The 22,936-nt window shown below is 42.1% G+C and overlaps 1 pseudogene; it reads right to left on the minus strand.

Annotated features, from left to right (window-relative positions):
• Positions 1 to 530: 530 nt before the first annotated feature.
• Positions 531 to 22,124, minus strand: LOC120363930 (caspase recruitment domain-containing protein 10 pseudogene; annotated as a pseudogene).
• Positions 22,125 to 22,936: the final 812 nt, after the last annotated feature.

Raw genomic sequence — 22,936 nt, forward strand, 5'->3', positions numbered from 1 at the left:
AAAACAAAACAAAACAAAAAAAACACAAAAAACAGAAGACAACCTAGGCAATACCATCCCAGACATAGGAATGGGCAAAGATTTTGTGACAAGAACACCAAAAGCAATTGCAACGATAGGAAAATTTGACAAGTGGGATTAAACTTAAGAGCTTCTGCACAGCAAAAGAAACTAATCAACAAAATAAACAGAAAGAATAGAAGCTAGAAACAAACAAAGGAAGAATAGGAGAAGCTATTTGCAAACTGTGCATCTTACAAAGGTCTAAATATCCAGCCTCTATAAAGAACTTACAAGAGAAAAAACACCTTTGAAAAGTGGGCAAAGGACACAAACAGACACTCTTCCAAAGAACTCATACATGCAGCCAACAAGCATATGAAAGAAAGCTCACTATCACTGATCATTACAGAAATGCAAATCAAAACCACAGTGAGATACCATCTTACGTCAATCAGAATGGCTACTATTAAAAGTTGAAAAAGAGTCCATTGAGCTCCATAAAGAGAGCTCAATGGAGCCTTTTTTTTTTTTTTTTTTTGGAGGAGCCTCAGGTCTACCCCCCAAGTTACAGATAGGGAGACTGAGGCCCGGAGATCAAGAGGAACCAAATGTCACATAGGAGGCCAACTTTAGGGTCTCTGCCAGTGAATTAGCAATGTGGTCTTGGTAGGAAAACTTACCAAACCAGTAACAGCACTGAGTATATCAATATGGGACCATTCTCAAATGCCTGCGACATGACCGACACTCGCTAAGTCCCTAAGGGGCACTAACTCACGGAAGCCATCTCTTGCCGTGGACAGTCTGAGAGGTGTTGCAGCCCGCTGCATTTTACAGATGAGGAAACAGCCCCAAGGAAAGTTCAGGAGATTGTCTAAAGTCACACAGCTGATAAGGAGCAGAGCTGGGGCTCCAATGCAGGCTGCCTGGTCAGGGCCCTCACTCTTCCTTTATCGGATGTCTCTGAGCCTCACTTGCCAGTGTGCTCAGCAGGACATGCAGCCCAGCCGCCATTCAGGCATTGGAAGAGGGGATGTGACTGCTGTTTTGTCAAATGCTTACTAAGTGCCAAGGTACTCTTGAATACTAGGCATGCTTTATCTCATTTCATCTCTAAACTACCCTGCACAGTGAGCTCTGCTGTTCTGTTTTCTGGGCACATAGTAGATGGCCAATTAAATCCCCAAGGAAGGAGGGAGGGAGTATCTTCTTAGGTTGCCAGAGAACAAAACTTGCTAGCTCCCTTTTGGACCCAATCCTTGGGGTCCCCCTCCCATGCTCACATTACTGTGGGGGCCTCAGTACCAGCTGGAGGGCAGGCATTTCTCCTGAACTTCTAGGAGCTGCTGGGCTCTGTAGGAGAAAGTGGGATCATGTGTGTAGGAAGGAGAGCCCCTCATCTCTTCTCCTCAAATGGTGAGAGACAGTGGGAGGAGGGAGAGCACCCCTATCTGGGACTGGCTCCCAGGGGGACCCCATTCCTGGCTCCTGGCTCTGTGTCACCTCCGATAATTGGGCACAGTGCCCCGGTCCAGGTCCCACAGAGTGAGGGGGTCAACCCGGGTGTAGAACCATTCCTGCCTCCGCTTGTACGCTGGGGTCCACCAGCTGAAGAATCTCCTGGGCTTTCACACAAAGGGCATGGGATCTGCCCTCTTGGGCAGGGTGAGGTTGGCATGGATGTAGAAGGGCTCGGCCCCTGGCCCCTTCACCCAGGCTTCTAGGGCCTCACGGAAGGAGTGGCAGGCCTTCAAGTCCATCAGGGAGGGGAGTGTGGACCCCTGGTTCCAGAGCAAGGTTTTCTGCTGGGCCTCAGCCTCCAGGCACACCCGCTCCAGATCAGCAGCTTCCACTCTTTGCTCTCTTGGTTCCATCCTAGCTGACCCAGGCCCAGAGATCACCCTCCAGACCACAGCCGCAGGCCATCTGTCCTATAAAATGACAGCCCATCTGGGCCCTTGTCCTGTGGCTCTGAGCCCCCCTGGGGGGATCCGGCCAGATACTCAGAGACCTGTCCAGGCCACAGCCCCATGCCAGGCGGCCTTCCAGCTTTCCCAAAGGCCACACGCTGTTGGAGGAGGACAATGAAGAGAGGCCAGGGGACCAGGGCTTAAGTGTCACACTCCCTGTGATATCTGACATGCTGCTGAAGGACCTTTTAGGGGGTTCAGGGTCCTCCTCACGCTGCCAGCAGAGGATGGAGCTGGCACTGGGCAGGAAGGGCAGGATGGAGAGCCAGGATCTCCTTCTCACCGTCTGTGGCCTCGTCCGAGGGGTGAGACTCAGATCCCCCTGTGACAGCGGTCTCCCCAGTTGCCTCTTGGCCTCCCAGAAGGGAGGGGAACTCACTTAGACTCCAAGTGCTGCTGAGGTTGGAGCACAGGGAATGGAAGGAGGCACAGGCCTTGAGGCAGGTGCCACCCTGGGCCCGCTGCAGCTGCACCTCCAGCAGAACCTTGGTGCCCTCCAGGCTGGTGAGTGCCATCAGCAGCCCAGAGCCAGATGGGCACTGGGTGACTCTGTGCCTCGCTGAGGAAAAATAACTAAACATGGGCAAAGGAGATCCTAAGAAGCCAAGAGGCAAAATGTCATCATATGCATTTTTTGCGCAAAGTTGTCAGAAGGAGGATAAGAAGCACCCAGATGCTTCAGTCAACTTCTCAGCATTTTCTAAGTGCTCAGAGACGTGGAAGACCATGCCTGCTAAACAGAAAGGAAAATTTGAAGATAGGGCAAAGGCGGACATGGCCCATTATGAAAGATAAATGAAAACTTATATCCCTCCTAAAGAGGAGACAAAAAAGTTGTTCAAGGATCCCAATGTACCTAAGAGGCCTCCTTCACCTTTTTCCTGTTCTGCTCTGAGTATTGCCCCAAAATCAAAGAACATCCCGGCCTGTCCCTTCATGATGTTGGGAAGAAACTGGGAGATACTTGGAGATACCACCTCATGCCAGTTAGAATGGCGATCATTAAAAAAAATCTGGAGACAACAGATGCTGGAGAAGATGTGGAAAAATAGGAACACTTTTACACTGTTGGTGAGAGCATAAATTAGTTCAACCATTGTGCAAGGCAGTGTGGTGATTCCTCGAGGACCTAGAAATAGAAATTCCGTTTGACCCAGCAATCCCATTACTGGGTATATATCCAAAGAATTATAAATCATTCTATTTTAAGAACACATGCACACGAATGTTCATTGCAGCACCGTTTACAATAGCAAAGACCTGGAACCAACCCAAATGCCCATTGATGACAGACTGGACAGGGAAAATATGGCACATATACACCATGGAATACTATGCAGCCATGGAGAGATCCAAGATGGCTGATCACTAGCAGCTCGGGGTTGTAGCTCCCAGTGAAAGCGCAAAGAACGAGAGGACACCACACCTTCACATGAATTCTTGTTGCTCACGCACCAGGAGATTCTCAGCAGAGGAGCCCCACGGGTCGCCAGCACGACTCTTGTGACCGGCGAGACGGTTTTGCCAGCGCCTCGGAGTGTCGGTTCTTGGTGCAGAGTCAGAAAAGCACCATCAATCTTAACGCGGCTGATTTGGTCGGTGCAGTGGGTTGCTCAGATTTTCCGCGCTGAGAATCAGTAAGTTGGACATCCACTCAGAAACCCAATTACAAAGACGGTAAATACAAAGACCACAGATGGATAAATCAACAAAGGGAAGAAAACAGCCAAAAAAGGCTGAGAATACCCAAGATCAGAATGCCTCTCCCTCAGCAGGGGATCACAGTTCCTCATCAGCAACGGAACAAGGCTTGATGGAAAACGAGTGTGTTCCAATTACAGAAGCAGGCTTCAAAATGTGGATAATAAAAAACTTCTGTGAATTAAAAGAACTTGTTCTAACCCAATCCAAAGAAACTAAGAACTTTGAAAAAAGATTTGACGAAATGTTAACAAGAACACACAATTCAGAGAGGAAAATAAGTGAATTGATGGAGCTGAAAAACACAATAGGAGAACTACGTGAAGTATGCACAAGTTTTAACAGCCGAATTGATCAAGCAGAAGAAAGGATATCAGAGGTCGAAGACCAACTCAATGAAATAAAACAAGACAAGAGTAGAGAAAAAAGGATAAAAAGGAACAAGCAAAGTCTCCAAGAAATACGGGACTGTGTGAAAAGACCTAATCTACGCTTGACAGGTGTACCTGAATGTGACGAAGAGAATGAATCCAAGCTGGAAAATATGCTTCAGGACATTATTCAGGAAAAATTTCCCAACCTAGTAAGGCAGGATAATATTCAACTCCAGGTAATACAGAGAACACCACAGAGATATTCCTCAAGAAGAGCAACTCCAAGGCACATAATCGTCAGATTCACCAGGGTTGAAATGAAGGAGAAAATACTAAGGGCAGCCAGAGAGAAAGGTCATGTTACCCACAAAGGGAAGCCTATGAGACTTACAGCAGATCTCTCAGCAGAAACCCTACAAGCCAGAAGAGAGTGGGGACCAATATTCAACATCCTTAAAGAAAAGAACTTTCAGCCGGGCGCCGTGGCTCAAGCCTGTAATCCCAGCACTTTGGGAGGCCGAGGCGGGTGGATCACGAGGTCGAGAGTTCGAGACCATCCTGGTCGACATGGTGAAACCCCGTCTCTACTAAAAATACAAAAAATCAGCTGGGCATCGTGGCGTGTGCCTGTAATCCCAGCTACTCAGGAGGCTGAGGCAGGAGAATTGCCTGAACCCAGGAGGCGGAGGTTGCGGTGAGCCGAGATCGCGCCATTTCACTCCAGCCTGGGTAACAAGAGCGAAACTCTGTCTCAGAAAAAAAAAAAGAAAAGAACTTTCAACTCAGAATTTCACATCCAGCCAAACTAAGCTTCACAAGTGAAGGAAAAATAAAGTTTTTTGTGAATAAGCAAGCACTCAGAGATTTCATCACCACCAGGCCTGCTTTACAAGAGCTTCTGAAAGAACCACTAAACATAGAAAGGAACAAACAGTATCAGCCTTTCTAAAAAAATACCAAAAAGAGCATCAATATAATGAAGAACTTATATCAACTAATGGGCAAAATAGCAAGCTAATATTAGATGGTAGTATTAAACTCACATATATTATTATTAATTCTAAATTTAAATTGACTAAATCCCCCAATCCAAAGACAGACAGGCAATTTGAATAAAAAACTAAAACCCATCAGTATGCTGCATCCAGACCCATCTCACATTCAAGGATACACAAAGACTCAAAACAAGGGATGGAGAAAGATTTACCAACCAACCAGAGAGCTAAAATAAATAAATAAAAAGCAGAAGTTACAATTAAGCAACAAAGATCAAAAGAAGCAAAGAAGGACATTATATAATCATAAAGGGATCAATGCAACAACAAGAAGAGCTAAAGATCCTAAATATATACGCACCCAATACAGGAATACCCAGACATACAAGACTAATAAAGAGACTTAGACTCCCACATAATAATAGTGGGAGACTTCAACATTAATATTAGACAGATCAATGAGACAGAAAATTAACAATGATATCCAGGACTTGAACTCAGATCTGGAACAAGTAAATGTAATTAACATTTATAGAACTCTCCACTTTAAATATACAAAGTATACACTCTTATCAGTACCACATCATATCAACTTAGAAGTTTAAACGAAATGTTGGTTGGCTCCTTGTTTGTTATTCTCTTCCCTCATTTTCTTTCATGTCTCCATTATTAAGGACAATTATAGGCATACCCATATTTAGACTGCATTCTAGCCTGGGCAATAAAGCAATACCCCCATCCTCTCTCCCTCTTCCTCTTCCTCTTTCTTCCTCCCCTTTATTCTTTTTCTTATTAAAAAAAATGTGTTTCACATTAAACCACCCAATAAATATTAATGCCTTATAAAAAAAAAGTTGAAAAACATGACAATAATAAAGTATGATTTCAAAAAAACAAAAATAACAAAAAACAAAAACTACCTATTTTTCATAAGCCATTATTTAAAAAAAAAAAAGATAGGAATACTAGGCAACCATAAAAAAACAACGAGTTCATGTCCTTTGTAGGGACATGGATGAACCTGGAAACCATCATTGTCAGCAAACTGACACAAGAACAGAAAATCAAACACCGCATGTTCTCACTCATAGGCAGGTGTTGAACAATGAGAACACATGGACACAGGGAGGGGAGCATCACACACTGGGGTCTGTTGGGGGAAAATAGGGGAGGGACAGCAGGGAATGGGTAGTTGGGGAAGCATAACATGCGGAGAAATTGCAGATACAGGTGATGGGGAGGAAGGCATCAAACCGCACTGCCATGTGTGTACCTATGGACTCTTACATGTTCTTTACATGTACTCCAAAACCTAAAATGCAGTAAAAATAAATAAATAAATAAGGAAAAAAACCCTGGAGACAACAAATGCTGGAGAGGATGTGGAGAAATAGAAACACTTTTACACTGTTGGTCGGAGTGTAAATTAGTTCAACACTTGTGGAAGACAGTGTGGCAATTCCTCAAGGACCTAGAAATAGAAATTCCATTTGACCCAGCAATCCCATTACTGGGTATATATCCAAAGGATTATAAATCATTCTACTATAAGGACACATGCACACGAATGTTCATTGCAGCACTGTTTACAATAGCAAAGACTTGGAACCAACCCAAATGCCCAACGAAGATAGACTGGACAGGGAAAATGTGGCACATATACACCATGGAATACTATGCAGCCATCAAAAATGGGGAGTTCGTGTCCCTTGTAGGAACATGGATGAACCTGGAAACCATCATTCTCAGCAAACTGACACAAGAACAGAAAAACACTGCATGTTCTCACTCATAGGTGGGTGTGGAACAATGAGAACACATGGACACAGGGAGGGGAACACTTACACACTGGGGTCTGTTCAGGGGGAACTAGCAGAGGGACAGCGGGAGTGGGGAGTTGGGGAGAGATAACATGGGGAGATATGCCAGATATAAGTGATGGGGAGGAAGGCAGCAAACCACATTGCCATGTATGTACCTATCCAACAATCCTGCATGTTCTTCACATGTACGCCAAAATCTAAAACGCAATTTATGAGAGATCCAAGATGGCTGATCACTAGCAGCTCAGGATTGTATCTCCCAGTGAAAGCGCAGAAAACGAGAGGATGCCACACTTTCAGATGACTTTTTGTTGCTCACGGACCAGGAAATTCCCAGCGGAGGAGGCCCATGGGTCGCCAGCGCGAACCTTGTGGGCAGCGTGGCGGTTTTACCGATGCCTTGGTGCAGCAGTTCTTGGTGCAGAGTAAACGGGACTGGTTCCCCTTTTGGCCAACGTTTGGAGTTCCGGGAAGGCAGAGTCGCCTATTCAGCTGATCAAAGGATGGACTCAAGAAGGAAGCCAGACTGGAGATTCCTGGACAGAAAAGCACCATCAATCTTTTTTTTTTTTTTTTTTCTGAGACGAGTTTCGCTCTTGTTACCCAGGCTGAAGTGCAATGGCGCGATCTTGGCTCACGGCAACCTCTGCCTCCTGGGTTCAGGCAATTCTCCTGCCTCAGCCTCCTGAGTAGCTGGGATTACAGGCACGTGCCACCATGCCCAGCTAATTTTTTTTTTTTTTTTTTTTTTTTTTTTTTTGTATTTTTAGTAGAGACAAGGTTTCACCATATTGACCAGGATGGTCTCGATCTCTTGACCTCGTGATCCACCCATCTCGGCCTCCCAAAGTGCTGGGATTACAGGCGTGAGCCACCGCGCCTGGCCCATAGCACCATCAATCTTAACACCGCTGTTTTGGCCTGCGCAGTGGGTTGCTCCGATTCTGGTGCAGGGAATCAACAAGTTGGACATCCACTCAGAAACCTATTAGAAATTCGGTAATCACAAAGATGACAGATGGATAAATTTATAACAAAGGGAAGAAACCAGCCTAAGAATGCCAGGCTAAGAATACCCAAAATCAGAACGTCTCTCCCTCTACTGGGGATCACAGTTCCTCATCAGCAATGGAACAAGGCCTGATGGAGAACGAGTATATTCCAATAACAGAAGTAGGCTTCAAAAGGTGGATGATAAGAAACTTCTGTAAATTAAAAGAACTTGTTCTAACCCAATGCAAAGAAACAAACAACTTTCAAAAAGGTTTGACGAAATGCTAACAAGAATAGACAATTTAGAGAGGAATATAAGTGAATTAATGGAGCTGAAAAACACAACACGAGAACTTCCCGACCTAGCATGAGAACTTCATGACCTAGCAAGGCAGGACAATGTTCAACTCCAGGTAATACAGAGAACACCACAAAGACATTCCTCAAAAAGACCAACCGCAAGGCACATAATCGTCAGATTCACCAGGGTTGAAATGAAGGAGAAAATACTAAGGGCAGCCAGAGACAAAGGTCAGGTTACCCACAAAGGGAAGCCTATCAGACTCACAGCAGATCTCTCAGCAGAAACCCTACAGGCCAGAAGAGACTGGGGGCCAATATTCAACATACTCAAAAGAACTTTCAACCCAGAAACTTTCAACCCAGCCAAACTAAGCTTCATAAGCGAAGGAAAAATAAAATCTTTTGTGAACAAGCAAGTACTCAGAGATTTCATCACCACCAGGCCTGCTTTACAAGAGCTTCTGAAAGAACCACTACACAAAGAAAGGAACAACCAATATCAGCCTTCCCAAAAATATACCAAAAAGTAAAGAGCATCAACATAAATGAAGAATTTACATTAACTAATGGGCAAAACAGCCAGCTAGCATCCAATGGCAGTATCAAACTCACATATATTATTATTAATCTTAAATTTAAATCGACTAAACCCCCAATCAAAAGACACAGCCAAAACCCATCAATATCCTACATCCAAACCCATCTCACATGCAAGGAGACACAAAGACTCAAAACAAAGGGATGGAGAAAAATTTACCAACCAAATGGAGAGCAAAAATAAGGAAATAAAAAGCAGGAGTTGCAATTTTCGCCTCTGATAAAATAGACTTTAAAGCAACAAAGATCAAAAGAGGCAAAGGAAGACATTACCTAATGGTAAAAGGATCAATGCAACAAGAAGAGCTAACGATCTTAAATATATACGCACCCAATACAAGAGCACCCAGACACATAAGACTTATAAAGAGACTTAGACTCCCACACAATAATAGTGGGAGACTTTAACATCAATATTAGACAGATCAACGAGACAGAAAATTAACAAGGATATCCAGGACTTGAACTCAGATCTGAAACAACTAAATAAACAGTTATAGAACTCTCCACTTCAAATACACAAAATATACACTCTTATCAGTACCACATCACACCTACTCTAAAAGTGAAGTTACTCGTTCCTCAGTAATTGTATAGCATTACACAGGTTTAAATGAAATATTGGTTGGCTGTTTGTTATTTTCTTCTCTCATTTCTTCCTGTCTCCACTATTAAGCAAGATTATTGGCATAAAAGAGGTCTCCAATACCCATTTTTAGACTGCATTCTAGCCTGGGCAGCAAAGCAATACTCCTGTTCTCTCTCCCTCTTCCTCTTCTTCTTTCTTCCTCTCCTTCATTTTTTTTTAAAGATAAAGAAGGGCATTATATAATGATAAAGGGATCAAGCCAGAAAGAAGATATAATTCTAACCATATATGCACCCAACACTAGAGCACCCGGATTTGTAAATATGTCTAAAGGGAGAGAGAGACTGTGACACAATAGTTGAGGACTTCAGCGTCCCTCTCTCAGTATTATTAGATCTAGACAGAAGATTAACAAAGAAACAGTATATTTAAACTGCATGTTAGCCCAAATTGTAACAGACAATTAAAAACCTTCCATCTAACAGCTATAGAATACAGATAGAGAATGTGGAACATTCTCCCGAATAGGTCGTATGTTACAACACAAAATAAGTCAATTAATTTAAAAAAAAAGTTGACATTAGGCCAGACACAGTGGCTCACTCCTACAATTCCAACACTTTGGGAGGCTGAGGTGGGAGGATTGCTTGACCTAGGAGTTTGAGGCTAGAATAAGTTATGATGGTGCTCTGTACTCCAGCATGGGTGATAGATCGTCTCTAAGAAATAAATAAATAAAAGGGGAACTTTGGAAACCATACATACACATGAAAATTAAAACATGCTCCTGAGGCCAGGCACGGTGGCTCAAGCCTGTAATCCCAGCACTTTGGGAGGCCGAGGCGGGTGGATCATGAGGTCAAGAGATCGAGACCATCCTGGTCAATATGGTGAAACCCCATCTCTACTAAAAATACAAAAAATTAGCTGGGCATGGTGGCGCGTGCCTGTAATCCCAGCTACTCAGGAGGCTGAAGCAGGAGAATTGCCTGAATCCAGGAGGCGGAGGTTGCGGTGAGCCGAGATCGCGCCATTGCACTCCAGCCTGGGTAACAAGAGCAAAAGTCCGCCTAAAAAAAAAAAAAAGAAAAAAAAAAAAATGCTCCTGAGTGACCACTGGGTCAAGAAATTAAGTAGGAAATAAACTAACTTTCTTGACACAAGTGAGAAACACAACATACAATAACCTATAGGGTACAGCAAAAGCAGCGCTAAGAGGGAAGATTATAGGAGTAAACCCCTATATCAAAGAAGTAGAAATATGATTTCAAATTAATAATATATACCTCGTGGAACTAGAAAATCAGGAACAGACCAAACCCAAAATTACAAAAAAAAAATGTAAGGTTAGAGCAGAATAAAATGAAATAAAAATTTACAAACCAATATGAAAGGACAAAATGAAAAGTCAGTTTTTTGAAAAGGTAAAGTCAACCAAGCTGTTAATTAAATCAACCAAGAAAGAAACAAGACACAAATAAAATCAGATACGGAAAAGGAGACATCAAATCTGATACTACAGTTGTCACCAACAAAACTTAAAACACTGATTTGTTCTAAAGGAATTATCCACAGATGCTTTTGGATATTCTGTATACATAATAATGTCAACTAATAGTATGATAGTTTTATGTTATGCTTCAATACATAATTTAGTTGGTTTTATTTCTTTAAATCAACTAGACTCCAAGTATGTATAAAAGTAGACACTCTGCTATTAAAAAGGGTTTTTTAATTCTTGCAAATACAATGATCAACCTTAAATGTTTTGATAGCTTAGTTGTCATTTTCATTGCAGTTTCACTTGCTATTGAGAAATTTACAACTATACTGTTAGATTCTGTTGGCCCATATGTGCTGCAACTTTTGGGTTTCTCTTAAATACAAGTGGGATTATTTATAGTAAAATATTGTAAAACACTGCTTAAAAATAAAATACAAGCATCCAAAAGATGAATTCAAATAAGGGCCTAAAGAATAAAGACACCATGATAAGCAAAAGATTAGTGGTATGTACAGAATGATTTAATCAGATAGTTAAGTCCCCTCAAAGTCTTTGTCATATGTATAAAGTAGAACAAAAATGGTTTGACCCTTATGAATTCCTAATACAATAAGAAAATAGGTTATGGATAGAGGACGTCTAGGAAAAGCATTAGAATACCATTATTCCCAGTTAGGTGCAGTGGCTCAACAACTGCAATCTCAGCACTTTGAGAGGCTGAGACAGGCAAATCACTTGAGGGCAGATCACTAGAGGTCAGGAGTTTGAGACCAGCCTAGCCAACATGGTGAAACCCCATCTCTACTAAAAATACAAAAAAGATTAGCTGGGCATAATGGCAGGTGCCTAAAATCCCAACTACTCAGGAGGCTGAGACAGGACAATCACTTGAACCTGTCTGGTAGGCAAAGGTTGCAGTGAGCCCAGATTGTGCCACTACACTCCAGCCCTGGCAACAGAGTGAGACTCTGTCTCAAAAAAACAAACAAAACAAAAAAAACATTATTCTCATCTTTCACCTAAAGGAATCACAGATCTGGCCGAGTGTTGAAAACTATAAATAATAATAACTTTTATATTTTTCTAATATTTTAAGTCTGCGAATGATCTTTTAGGAACTAATACATCTTATGTGAGAATAATAACACCTTCATTTGTACCTGAACGCCTTTAATTTCTACTCAAATTTTTTATCTTCTATTGGGTTCTAAGACCACAGTTTTAATTTAATCATTAAAAATATCATGCCAGCCGAGCGCGGTGGCTCAAGCCTGTAATCCCAGCACTTTGTGAGGTCGAGGCGGGTGGATCACGAGGTAGGTCAAGAGATCGAGACCATCCTAGTCAACATGGTGAAACCCCATCTCTACTAAAAATACAAAACATTAGCTGGGCATGGTGGCGCGTGCCTGTAATCCCAGCTACTCAGGAGGCTGAGGCAGGAGAATTGCCTGAACCCAGGAGGCGGAGGTTGCAGTGAGCCGAGATCGCGCCGTTGCACTCCAGCCTGGGTAACAAGAGTGAGACTCCGTCTCAAAAAAAAAAAAAAAAAAAATCATGCCATACCATTTCACTACAATATTCTTACCTAGGTCTCTCTCCTTTGGCACTATCATATTTATTTATTCTGAGAGAGATTCCGCAAATAGTATTCTCCTAACCTTTACAATGGTTAGCTGTAATTTGATATTGTGAGATAATGTTCTTCCTGTATTTTAAGAAATTTTCTGTATTGCTTTCATAGTTAATGCAGAAATATTTTTTAAAAATATTGTGATTTTAAAATGGATTTATTAATTAGTTTGAAAATCTAAAATGTTTAGTGTTTATAAATATGAAAGAAGTTTCAAGGAAATTGTCTGAAAAATCTCATACATTATTTTCATCCTTTTCTTGTCAAAAAAGTGTATTGGTGCCACCTTTTTAGACACCAAATTGACATTTGTCACAATATAAAATTAGTATACTTTGCCCAAGTAATTCCAGTGCAAACCCTATAAATACATTGGCAAAGTGTCAAACTTTATTTAAAACTCTATTAATGGCAACATTATTTGATATAAAAATATCTGGTACAAATAAAATGCTCATAAGCAGAAGTAGTTAAATCATGCTACCTCTATGTAAAAATTTAATATATTAATAATTTTCAAAAACTCGACAGATTTGTATGCACCGATATGGAATGTGCCTCAAGATACATGTAAGTGGGCATTAGTTTACAGGACAGTGTGTAGAGTTTAATCCATTCACTACATATAAATTATGTTCAAGGAGAGAGACAGAAAGGGAGAGCAAGAACCAGAATAAGAAGGGATGTAATTTCTCATATTGAAGGCATCACAATGAGGCTTTAACAGTGAAATCTGACAGGCTAAGTAATACAGCAGATGGTTGTTTTTCTTTTTAACTTTTTATTTGTAACATGTAGTATTCACATAGAAAAAGTACATAAAACTCAAGCACAAGATATAACAAATAGTATAAGGTAACAAATCACCCCGGTTTTTAAGAAGCAAAGGGGCCTAGGTCATGGATAGGCAGAGCAAGATGACAGAATAGAAGGCTCCAATCATTCACCAACAGAGACACCAATTTAACAACTATCTACACAGAAAAAAAACACCTTCATAAGAACCAAAAGTCAGGTGAGCTCCTTATAATACCTAGCTCTAACTTCTATCACTGAAAGAGGCCCTAAAGAGATAGAAAAACTAGTCCTAAATAGCCGATGCCACCCCTCCTCCACCCCTGGCAGCTGAGCATCTCTGGGCACAGGGTAGGGGTGGCGGGGGTGGAGAAGGAAAACACAGCATTTGTGAGGTTCTCAACTCAGTACTGTTAAAGCAGAAAGGAAAACTGGACCAAACTCAGCTGACACCGGCGCACAGAGGAAGCATTTAAACCAGCCCTAGCCAGAGGGGAATCACTTACCCCAGTGTTAGGACCTGCCACTGTTAGTTCCTGCCACTGAGGGATATAGTGCTCTGTCCCCAAGTGAACTTGAAAGGCAGGTGAGGGCATATGGACTGCAACTCTTAGGTGAGTCCTAATGATGAACTAGGTCCAGAGATAGTGGACTGGGGGGAACATGTGACATACTGAGAGACCAGCTGGGGTGGCTAATGGAATGCTGGCATTGCCCCTCTCAAAACCCCAGGCTACACAGCTTGTGGCTCCAAAAGGGGCCCCTTCCTTCCACTTAAGGACAGGAGAGGTTAAAGTGGGGAGAACTCTGTCTTGCCTCTTGGTTACCAGTTCAACCACAGCAGGGTAAAGTACTAGTCAGAGTTGTGAGGCCCCTGTTCCAGGCCCTAACTCCCGGAGAACATTTCTAGACACCACCTGGGCAAGAAGGAAACACGTTACTTTGATTAAAAGGACCCAGTTCTGACAGCATTCATTGCCTGCTAACTGAAGAGTCCTTGAGTCTGAATAACCAGCAGTGATACCCAGGGACTATGATGAGGCCTTGGGTGAACCTCTAAGACCCTCTGGGTTGAGATGAGATACGGCACATTCTCAGCTGTGGTGGTTATGGGACAAAACTTATTTTGCTTGAGAAAAGCAGAGGGAAAAGTAAAGGGGACTTGATCTTGTACCTTAAATACCAGCACAGCCACAGGGAGGCAGAACACCAGGTAGGCTCTTAGAGTCCCCAATTCCAGAACTTGACTCTTGGACAGCATTTCTGGACCTGCCCTGGGCCAGAGGGGAGCCCACTGCCCTGAAGGGTGAGTTCCAGGCCAGGCAGCTCTCACCACAAGCTAAATGAAGAATCCTGATTGTAGTCTGGCAGTATTCCTCATGGGCCTCTGGTGGTGGCCATGGGGAGAGGCTCCTCTATGTTTGAAAAAGGGAGGGAAGAATGAGAAAGACTGTTATCCAGCTAAACCACAGTGCAACAGAATACCAGGTAGCCTTCTAAGTCTTTTGACTTCTAGTCCCCAGCTCCCACATGGCACCACTGGACCCACGCAGGGCCCAGGCACCTTGCTGCCCTGAAGGGAAGGACACAGGCCTGGTTAGCTTTGCTACTGGCAGATTGTAGAGCCCCAGGGTTTTGAGCAAACGGAGGCAGTAGCCAGGGAGTGGTTAGAGCAGGCCTTGGGCAAGACCCAGTGCTATCCTGGCTTCAGGACTGACCCAGCACAGTCAACGTGGTGCTGGCCACAGGGGTCCTTATGTCATTCTCCCTTCAGATTAAGGTGGCTCAGAACAGACAGGACTCAGTTTGGGAAAAAGTAAAGGTAGACAGCAAGAGCCTCTGCCTGATAATCCAGAGAATTCTTCTGGATCTTGTCCAAGACCATAAAGGTGGTATTTCTGTAAGTTATCAAGAACCACAGTGTTACTGGGCTTAGGGTGTCCTTTAAAGCAGATACAGTATTAATCACAACACCCAAGTTCTTTCAAATGTCTAGAAAGCCTTCCCAAGAAGGGCAGGTACATATAAGCCCAGACCATGAAGGCTACAACGAACACCAAACTCTTCAATGCCTGGCCACCAAAGAACATCTACTAGACTTCAATACCATCCAGGAAAACATGACTTCACCAAATGAGCTAAATAAGGCACCAGGAACCAATCCTGGAGAAAGACATATGTGACTTTTCAAACAGAATTCAAAATAGCTATGTTGAAGAAACAAAGAAATTCAAGACAACAGAGGAATTCAGAGTTCTATCAGATAAATGTAATAAAGAGATTGAAATAATTAAAATGAAAAGCAGAAATACTGGAGCTGAAAAACACAACTGGCATACTAAAGAATACATTAGAGTTTTTTGTTTTGTTTTGTTTTTAGATGAAGTCTCACTCTGTTGCCCAGGCTGAAATGCTGTGGTGCAATCTAAGCCCATTACAACCTCTGCCTCCCAGGTTCAAGTGATTCTCCCACTTCAGCCTCCCAAGTAGCTAGGACTACAGGTGTGTACCACCATGCCTGGCTAATTTTTGTATTTTTAGTAGAGACAGGGTTTCATCATGTTAGACAGGCTGGTCTTCAACTCCTGACCTCAGGTGATTCTCCTGCCTCAGCTTTTCAAAGTGCTGGGATTACAGGCATGAGCTACTGTGCCCAGCCTAGAGTCTTTTACTAGAAAAAATGATTAAGCAGAAGAAAGAATTAGTGAGCTTGAAGACAGGCTATTTGAAAATATGCAGGAGACAAAAGAATAAAAACAATGAAGTATGCCGACAGGATCTAGAAAACCGTCTTAAAAAGGGCAAACCTACAGTTATTGGCCTTAAAGATGTAGAGAAAAATATATGGATAGAAAATTGATTCAAAGTGATAATAACAGAGAGCTTCCCAAACCGAAAGATATCAATATCCAAGTAAAAGAAAACCAAGCAGATTTAATCTAAAGACAACTATCTCAAGGTATGTAATAATCAAACTCCCAAAGGTCAAGGATCAAGAAAGGATCCTAAAAGCAATGAGAGAAAAGAAACCAATAACATACAATGGAGCTCCAATACATCTGGCAGCAGACTTTCAGTGGGAAAATTACAGGACAAGAGAGTGTGGCATGACATCTAAAGTGTTCAAGGAGAAAATGTTTTACCCTGAAATGCTATATCCAGTGAAAACATCTTTCAAACATGGAGAAAAAGACTTTTGCAGGCTGGGCGCAGTGGCTCACGCCTATAATCCCAGCGCTTAGGGAGGCCGAGGTAGGTGGATCATCAGGTCAAGAGATCAAGACCATCCTGATCAACATGGTGAAACTCCGTCTCTACTAAAAATACAAAAATTAGCTGGGCATGGTGGCATAAGTCTGTAGTCACAGCTACTCAGGAGGCTGAGGCAGAAGAATTGCTTGAACCTAGGAGGCAGTGGTTGCAGTGAGCCAAGATTGTGCCATTGCACTCCAGCCTGGGTAACAAGAGCAAAACTCCATCTCAAAAAAAAAAAAAAAAATAGGAAGCATCCTGAAAACACGCACGCACACACACACACACACACACACAAACAGAATATCATAATACTGTAACTGTGGTGTGTAAACTACTCTTACCCTCAGTAGAAAGACTAAACAATTAACCAACTGAAAATAACTAGAACAACTCTTCAAGACATCATCAGTACAATAAGATATATAGAAACAAAAAGTTTAAAAGCAGAGAATAGAGGCTGGGCACGGTGGCTTACACCTGCAATCCCAGCACTTTGGGAGGCCAAGGCAGGCGGATCACAAGGTCAAGAGATCGAGACCATCCTGGCTGACATGGTGAAACCCCATCTCTACTAAAAAATTACAAAAATTAGCTGGGCATGGTGGCATGCACTTGTAGTCCTAGCTACTTGGGAGGCTGAGGCAGGAGAATTGCTTGAACCTGGGAGGTGGAGGTTGCAGTGAGCTGAGACGGCACCATTGCACTCCAGTCTGGCACCTGGCAACAAAGCAAGACTCCGTCTCACCCCCATCCAAAAAAAAAGGAAAGAAAAAAAAAAGCAGGGAATGGATTTAAGGTATAAAGTTTCTATTAGCTTTCTTTTTGTATGTTTGTTTATGCAGTGTTAAGTTGTTACCAGGTTAAAATAATGGATTGTAAGATACTATTGCAAACCTCATGGTAATCTCAAGCCAAAAAATATATAATTAATACACAAAATGTGAAAAGCAAAAAACTGCAGGTAAGGTATGTCTGACTGGAGCAAAAAGCAGTAAGTTATATATGTATTTTTAAACAAATTTAAGAAGAGGCCAGGCCTGGTTGCTCACACCTGTAATTCCAACACTTTGGGAGGCCAAAGCAGGCAGATCACAAGGTCAAGAGACTGAGATCATCCTGGCCAATGTGGTGAAAACTTTTCTCTGTGAAAAATACAAAAATTAGCTGGGCGTGGTGGCACATGCCTGTAGTCCCAGGTACTCAGGAGGCTGAGGCAAGAGAATCTCTTGAACCCAGGAGGCGGGAGTTGCAGTGAGCCAAGATCATGCCACTGTACCCCAGCCTGGTGACAGAGTAAGAGTCCATCTTAAAAAGAAAAAAAAAAAAAAAAAGAGAGAAGAAGAAAGAAAGAAAAATAAAGCAAGAAACTAAACCATATCACCAGAATAAATCATGTTCACTAAAGGAAGATAGGAAGGAAAAAAATAAGATAGATAAGACCACAAAACAACCAGAAAATGAATAACAAAATGGCAGGAGTGTTTACTTATCAACAGTAGCATTGAATGTAAATGGATTAAACTCTCCAATCAAAAGATGTAGAATAGCTGAATGGATGAAAAAGCGAAACCCAGTGATCTGTTGCCTACAGGAAACAATTCCCCTATAAAGATACAAATAGACTGAAAAATAAAGGGGTGGAGAACGATCTTCCATGCTAACGGAAACCATAGAAAAACAGGAGTTGCTATACTTATCAGACAAAGCAGATTTTAAGACCAAACTACAAGAGACAAAGAAGGTCACTGTATAATGATAGAGGGATCAATTCAACAATACAATATGATAATTTTAAATACATACACACACACACACACACACACACACACACACCCAACACTGGAGCTCCCAGATATATAAAGCAAATATTAGAATTAAAGAGAAAGACAGACCTCAATATAGTAATAGTTGGAAATCAACACCCCACTTTCAGCCGTGGACAGACCATCCAGACAGAAACAAAGAAATAGTCTTAATCTGTACTATAGACTAAGTGGCTCTAATAGATATTTACAGCACATTTCATCCAATGGCTGCAGAATACACAGTTTTTTCCTCAGCCTATGGATCATTCTCATAGATAGACAATATATTTGTTAGGTCACAAAACAAGTCTGAAAAAATTCAAAAATGGAAATATCAAGCATCATCTCTGACCACAACGGAATAAAAGTGGAAGAAGAGAAATTTTGCAAAGCATACAAATATATGGAAATTAAACAATATCACCCAAATGACCAGCAGATCAATGAATAAATTAAGGAAATTGAAAAATTTATTGATACAAATGATAATGGAAATACAACATACCAAAATCTATGAGATACAGCAAAAGCCGTACTAAGAGGGAAGTTTACAGCTGTATGTGCTACATCAAAGAAAAGGAACAACTTCAAAAAAAATGATCTAACCATGTATCTCAAAGAAATAGAAAAGCTAGCGCAAACCTAACCCAAAATTGGAAAAATAAAGATCAAGCAGAAATAAGATTGAAATGAAACAATCCAAAAGATAAGTGCAACAAAAAGTTGGTTTTTTGAAAAGTTAAACAAAATCGACAAATCTTAGCCAGACTGAAAAAAAGAGAGAAGATGAAAATAAAGTCAGAAATGAAAATGGAGACATTAAGACTGACACTGTAGAAATGCAAAAAAATCATCAGTGGCTGCTGTGAGCAACTAGATGCCAATAAATTGGAAAATCTAAAAGAAATGGAAAAAGCCTAGACACATACAACCTACCAAGATTGAATCATGAAGAAATCCAAAACCTGAACAGACCTGAACAAGCAACAAGATTGAAGCCATAATAAAAAAATCTCCAAAAAAAGAAAAGCTTGGGACCCGACAGCTTCACTGCTGCATTCTATTAAACATTTGAAAAATGAACTAATACTAGTCCTATTCAATTCCAAAAAATAGAGGGAGTACTGCAAGTCCAGCATTACCCTGATACCAAAACCAGATGAAGACACCTCAAAAAGAGAAAACTATAGGCCAATATCTCTGAATATTGAGGCAAAAATCTTCAATGAAATACTAGCAAACTGAAATCAATGATATATTAGAAAGATTATTAATCATGGTGTGGGATTTATCCCTGGGATGCAAGGATGGGTTCAACATATGCAAATCAATGTGACGCATCAAAACAGAATGAAGGATAAAAACCATATATGATCATTTCATCGATGCTGAAAGAACATTTGATAAGATTCGACATCCCTTCATGATAAAAACTGCCAAAAAGCTCAGGAAAGAAAGAACATAGCTCAACACAATAAAAGCCATATATGACAGATTCACCGCTAGTATCATACTGAATGGGAAAAAACTGAAAGCCTTTTAAGATCTGGAACATGACATGGATGGCCACCGTCACCACTGTTACTCAACATAGTACTGGAAGTCCTACCTAGAGCAATCAGACAAGACAACAATCTAAAGGGCATCCAAATTAAAGAGGAAGAAATCAAAGTATCCTTGTTTGCAGATACGATCTTACATTTAGAAAAAACTTTTAGAACTGATAAATTCAGTCAAGTTACAGGATACAAGAATCAGTAGCATTTCTTTCTTTTTTTTTTTTTTTTTTTTTTTTTTTTTTTTTTTTTTTTTTGAGACAGAGTTTCGCTCTTGTTACCCAGGCTGGAGTGCAATGGCGCAGTCTCGGCTCACCGCAACCTCCGCCTCCTGGGTTCAGGCAATTCTCCTGCCTCAGCATCCTGAGTAGCTGGGATTACAGGCATGTGCCACCATGCCCAGCTAATTTTTTGTATTCTTAGTAGAGACGGGGTTTCACCATGTTGACCAGGATGGTCTCGATCTCTTGACCTCGTGATTCACCCGCCTCGGCCTCCCAAAATGCTGGGATTACAGGCTTGAGCCACCGCACCCGGCCAGCATTTCTATATGAAAACAGCAAACAATGTGAAAACTCAAGAAAGAAACCTCATCTACAATAGCTACATGTAAAACTAAACGCCTCAGAATTAACCAAAAGAAGTGAAAGATCTCTAATGAAAACTATAAAAAAAATAGATGAAAGAAATTGAAGAGGACAACAAAAAAATATTTCGCATTCATCATTGGAACAGTATTATTAAAACGTATGCACTACCCAAAGCAATCTACAGATTCAATGCAATTCCTATCCTAAGGTTGGGGAAGGGGAGAACTGGATGAACCATATTACCCAACTTCAAATTGTACTACAGAGATATAGTAACTAAAGCAATATGGTACTGGCATAAAAACAGACACATAGACCAATGGAAGAGAACAGAGAAACCAGGAACAGATCCATACACCGACAGTGAACTCATTTTTGACAAAAGTGCTAAGAACATACATTAGGGAAAAGGCAGTCTCTTCAATAAACGGTGCTGGAAAAACAGATTATCCATAGGCAGAATAATGAAACTAGACCCCTATCTCTCACCGTATACAAAAAGTTAAATCAAAATGGATCAAACACCTAAATCTAAGATCTCAAACTATGGAACTCCTACAGTAAAAGAATGGGAAAAATCTCCATGACATTAATCTGGGCAAAAATTTCTTGAGACATAACCCACAGGCCAGGCAACCAAAGCAAAAACAGTCAAATGGGATCACATCAAGTTAAAAAGATTCTGCACAGCAAAGGATACAAAGTGAAGAGACAACGCACAGAATGGGAAAAAAATGTTTGCAAACTACCTAGCTGACAAGCTATTAATAACCAGAATATATAAGCAGCTCAAACAACTCTATAGGAAAGAAGTCTAACAATCCAATCAAAAGATAGGCAAAAGTTTTAAATAGCCATTTCTCAAAAGATATACAAATGGTGGCCAGGGGCAGTGGCTCACACCTGTAATCCCAGCACCTTGGGCGGCAGAGGCAGGTGGACCACCTGAGGTCAGGAGTTCGAGACCAATTTGGGTAACATGGAGAAACCCCATTTCTACTAAAAAAAACTTACAATAATTAGCTGAGCATGATGGTGAGCACCTGTAATCCCAGCTACCTGGGAGGCTGAGGCAGGAAAATTACTTGAACCCAGGAGCCAGAGGTTGCAGTGAGCTGAGATTGCACCACTGCACTCCAGCCTGGGCGACAAGAGCAAAACACCGTCTCAAAAAAAAAAAAAAAAAAAAAAAAAAAAAAGCATACAAATGGCAAACAGGCATATAAAAGGTGCTCAACATCACTGATCAGAGAAATGTAAATCAAAACTACAATCTGATATCATCTCGCTCCAGTTAAAATGGCTTATATCCAAAAGAGGTAATAATAAATGCTAACGAAGATACAAAGAAAAGGCAACCCTTGACCAAGGAGCAGCTTCTCTGCTCCTTCTGGAATCTCCGCCTGATTCAGCCTTCCTGCCTCTAACACGTCTATCCGCGTGACCCAGAAGTCCTACAAGGTGTTCACTTCTGGTTCCAGGGCCTTCAGCAGCTGCTCCTACATGAGTGGGCTGGGTACCCATATCAGGTCCTTGAGTTTCTCCTGAGTGGGCAGCAGCAGCTTCTGGGATAGCGCAGGCAGAGGCTGTGGTGGGGCCAGCAGCATGGGAGGCATCACCAGCAACACGGCCGACCATAGCCTGCGAAGCCCCCTTAACCTGGAGGTCGATCCCAACATCCAGGCTATGCACACCCAGGAAAACGGGAGACCAAGACCCTCAACAAGTTTGCTTCTTCATTGACAAGATATGGTTCCTGAAGCAGGAGAACAAGATGCTGGAGACTAAGTGGAGCCACCTGCAGCAGCAGAAGATGGCTCCGAGCAACATGGACAACATGTTCGAGAGCTACATCAACAACCTTAGCAGCTAGAAACTCTGGGCCAGGAGAAGCTGAAGCTGGAGGCAGAGCTTGACAACATGCAGGGGCGGGTGGAGGTCTTAAAGAACAATTATAAGGATGAGATCATTAAGAGTAGGATGAGATCATCAAGAGACCAAGAATGAATTTGTCCTCATCTGTGGTGCTGTCCGTGGACAACAGGCCCTCCCTGGACATCAACAGCATCATCGCTGAGGTTAAGCCACAGAATGAGATCGGCAACCGCAGCTGGGCTGAGGCTGACAGCATGTACCAGATCAAGTATGAGGAGCTGCAGACGCTGGCTGGGAAGCACGGGAATGACCTGCAGCATAAAAAACCTGAGATCTCTGAGATGAACCGAACATCAGCCGGCTTCAGGCTGAGACTGAGGGCCTCAAAGGCCAGAGGGCTTCCCTGGAGGCCACCATGGGAGCAGTGTGCGGAGCTGGTCATTAAGGATGCAAACATCAAGCTGTTCAAGCTGGAGACCGCCCTGCAGCGGGCCAAGCAGGACCCGGTGCGGCAGCTGCGCAAGGAGCTGATCGACGTCAAGCTGGCCCTAATTATCTAGATTGCCACCTACAGG

The sequence above is a fragment of the Saimiri boliviensis genome, chromosome 2 (assembly GCF_048565385.1).
Source record: "Saimiri boliviensis isolate mSaiBol1 chromosome 2, mSaiBol1.pri, whole genome shotgun sequence".
Classification (NCBI taxonomy): domain Eukaryota; kingdom Metazoa; phylum Chordata; class Mammalia; order Primates; family Cebidae; genus Saimiri; species Saimiri boliviensis.